This window comes from Trachymyrmex cornetzi, unplaced genomic scaffold, assembly GCF_001594075.2.
Source record: "Trachymyrmex cornetzi isolate Tcor2-1 unplaced genomic scaffold, Tcor1.1 scaffold1536, whole genome shotgun sequence".
In the NCBI taxonomy this organism is placed as follows: Eukaryota; Metazoa; Arthropoda; class Insecta; order Hymenoptera; family Formicidae; genus Trachymyrmex; species Trachymyrmex cornetzi.
In genome coordinates, this window is record NW_017296131.1 from 1 (window position 1) to 4,330 (window position 4,330).

Here is a 4,330-nt window from a genome sequence, read left to right on the forward strand (position 1 = left end):
CGGATTTCGGATAAATTTTTTTTCCTTTTTTCATTAAAATTGAGCTAATTTGCCTGGTCTATTGTATGGTACGTCATACACATATATTTCTACGTTATCAGTGTAATTATATTAACAAAAATGGAGTATGATAGTGACGATGATAGTAGTTATATTGAAAGTGAATTGGGATCAGATACGTGTGATTCAACGAAAGAATTGATATATGAGAAAAGTAAAAATCACGGTAAAAAGAGGAAAAGGTTCATTCAGTTGCAAAAAAATGAATGGAATAAAAAACGTAAAAATTCAGGAAAGTCTTACACAAATAAAAAAGGTGAAAAGGTAGTAAACATCATCTTATCCATTTTAAGTTTTTTGCTTATTTTAATTTTTCTGTAAAATAATATTTCTGAAACTATTTTAGATTCCAGCCAAAGAATTTTCTTTTATTCAGAAATGTTGTCAACGGAAAAACTGCGCAATTAAATTTTCATCAAATAAGCAGCAAGATTTATTTTCAAAATTCTGGGTTCTAAGTAACAAAGAAAAACAAGATTTTTTTTTAATATCTTGTTTCAGCTGACATGAAATAAAAAGTAGAAAACAAAATATTATTACAAAGTCACGAGAATCTGTTTGGAAGTATTATATAAAATATGAAGGGTGTAATTTCGATGTCTGTAGAACATTTCTCACGAAATTGTATCAAATTTCTGTTAAAAGATTACGTACTTTACAGCTTAAAGTAAATATGAATACTAGTAATGTATCAGATATGAGAGGTAAGCATACTAACAGACCTCATAAAATAAATAATAATGTTTATGACCTTGCTTTACAACATTTATATGAAATTCTTCATAAAAGATCGCATTATACGAAATCTAATCGTCTCTACTTCGAAAATCCAGACTTAAGTATTAAAAAAATTTTTCTTTCATTTCAAATTTATTATTTCAAAAAAACGAAGCAAAATTTAAAGATGAAGTATTGCACTTATCACAAATGGTATACAGTACATAGTCCTTTCAGTATTAAGCAACCTAGAACGGATACTTGTGATTTTTGTAATGATTGTGAAAAAAAATTACAAGTAAATGATGACAGTTTGTGTAAAAATGAGTACACGAGACATAAAACTGATGTAAAAGTATATTAAGCAATAAAAAATAAAATTTTGAAATTATGCAAAATAAATGAGAGCAATGATCAGTCTACTCTCGTTGTAGAATTTGATTTTGCGCAGAACTTGCCATTGCCAAAACTTAGTGTAACCTCACAATTTTATAAACGCCTTATGTGGATGTACATTTTTAATGTTCATTGTCATAACGATTCAAATAGTTCGTTCTACTAGATGCTTGAACATCAAGCAGGAAAAACGGCAAATTCTGTAGTTTCGTTTCTGTTTGATTTCCTAGAAAATTATTTAAAAAATCATAAATTTGAAAAACTTATTTTCTTTTCGGATGCGTGTGGTGGACAAAACAAAAATCATATAATGGTTAAGTTTTGTTGCTGGTTTGCAAAAACTTATAATATTTCCATTGAATACATTTTCCCTGTACGCGGCCATTCTTTCAACCAATGTGATCGCAACGTCGGCCTTTATGGAAAGCTTAAGAAACGCAAGGAAACTGTATACACTGTTGATGATTATCTTTCAATGCTACGTACTTGTCGTAAATATCCAACACCTTTTCATGTTGTTGATGGTTCGAATTTAGTGAAAGATTGGAGTTCGAGCAACTTATACTCATCGTATGCCATACGCAAAGAAAATGAAATTTGCTATACAAAAATATGCTCGCCTCTTATATCTGCCCGACGGAACAATTGAATGTTTCAACTCATATGATAAAATAAATAAAGAAACGTATTCTGTATTTAAAGTCTTTCATAAAGATCTTTCTTGTGTATTTACAAAATTAAAAGCGCCTGTATCTCCAGGTATGACGATTAAAAAAATTAATGATTTAAAATCGTTAATGAGATTTTTACCAGAGACTGAACAAAAATAGTACTATAATAATGTGTTTGCTGTATCACATGTTACAAAATCTTACGAAAGCTCATCAGACGATGATTGAATACATTATTTCAGTTTATTTTGTACAAGTGTAAAAGTAAAGTGTATTCCATATTCATTTTGTATTTCTTCTATAAAAGTGTGAAGATAAAAAACATTTTTGTAATTCATAGTCTTTTCTTTCTATCAAATCCTATAATACTATAATCAATATTCGGAAAAAGGGACTAAGTACATTTTTTAAACTGCAAATAACTTTTTAAATATTGATCATAATACAGAAATATTATAACATACAACTTCTCAAAGACATTACATAAATATATGTTTAATACTGCTTCCATTTGTGGTATAATAAAAAAGTAACACGTTATTTTCATTTTTCTCAAAATCAAGATTTTGTAATTAGGCCCTTATTCCATCCATCCCCTAAATTATTACAAGAACTTTGTGATTTATATAGTAATTTCAGGTGACTAATAATCAAGTGATAAATAATTTAAGTGACTAATAATCAAGGACTAATAATAGATGAGATGTTTTTCAAGCACGTACATCATATGCGATATAAAAATGATGCTATTGTCGCTTGATTAATAATATTAATCAAGAACGTACATCATATGTGATATAAAAATAACGCTTCTGTTGCTTGAATATTTTTGTATGCAGCATTTTTTTGAAGAATATCATAATTGCGAATATTTTGTCATATAATAATTATGTTAGTATTAATAACGAGATTAACAAGTAGTTTCAAAATTTATAATAAATACATTCCTTGCTCTTTATAACTATTTATAACAAAAATACATTCATTACTCTTTATAACAAAAAATGTGCTTATATATATAGAGAAAAGTAGCCGATACTGTCATAGGTCTCCTAAAATGACACCCCCTTATTTCTCAGAAACTAACTATTGCACTTTATTAATACTAATAATATCATGATCTGTTTAGCTAATTAAAGAAGTACAAACTCATAATTCATATATTTGTGGCTTATTTCTATACCAAATCAGCTAAAAACCAATTCTATGAATCCGAGAAGAAAATTCTTACGGTGTTCTTTTGCAAATTGCATAATTAAAATAATAGTGACTATATTATTGATAATACTATGTCATTTTAAATGTTTATAGTTTCATAAATTAGTTTTCTTTACAGAATAGAATATATTTTTATTTATAAAATAGGAACGTTGGCATTATTGCCTATGTCAGTTTTAGAGCCCATTTTGTCAGACGCTCATTTTTGCATAACTTACGAAAAACTTAATTATTGCAAAATTGCAAACAGTATTATAAAAATTGCTTATACTATCTGACAGAAGACACTTTTTACTTTGTATTTATGTTTTTGAAGTTGTATTTTTATCTTTTGTTTAAGAAATATTGTCTAAAAACAAAGTGGTATGTCGGTATCTGTGACCTTCCTCTATACATTACAGGAAATATATGGTACCGTAACTCATCAATGTTAAATGTCAAAGGAGCAATGGCAATCCTGAGTTTCTTGAGTTAAATAACATTTTATTATCTTTTTACTTCTATGTATCAAAATGTTAATCAGTCTATTTCTGTACTTATTTCAACATAAGTAACGTTCACATTAACGTATGTAAGTAAATAAATTATAGATTCAAATTAAAATATCTTCTTGAGTTAAATGATTTAACTGCATTATTAAATTAATGACGTATTGAGAAAAACGAAGAGAAGGATGTTGTAATTTTACAATATTTTGATAAGCATTTTTTAAATATTACTCGCGCGAATATATTTTTATGTAATAATAATAATATATATTTTATAATAATAATAAATCTTTTTAAAAAAATATAATTTTTTTAACGTTCCAAAATAGTTAAGGAAAGAATGACGGCATTTGGAATAATTCGTGCATAAAAAAATTAGAGTGGAATAGGCCTACTGGGGAAATCACTATAACAAAAGCGCACCATGCTATCTATCTCATAACAGTTGGTGTGGAAATAATAGCATTTTATTATTTTCTTGGGATAGACATTTATTTACAAGTAGCTTCATAATAAAATTACCTCTATTTATCAGCTACACAAGTTCGCAAAGTTTCATTAAAATCAGAATTTAACACCTTGAGAGGTTCCCTTGTAAGTATATTACATGCACAAGTAATACTGAGTTTATGAAACTAATAGCATTTTATTTACCTTGCGCGAAAGTAATATTTATAAATTGTCTATAGATGAGCGGATTTCGATCTCGAACCACTCACTTCCTGTGTTAAACAACTTAGCTTCTTGTTCCTTACATTGCACGGAAGTGGATAGGAGTTT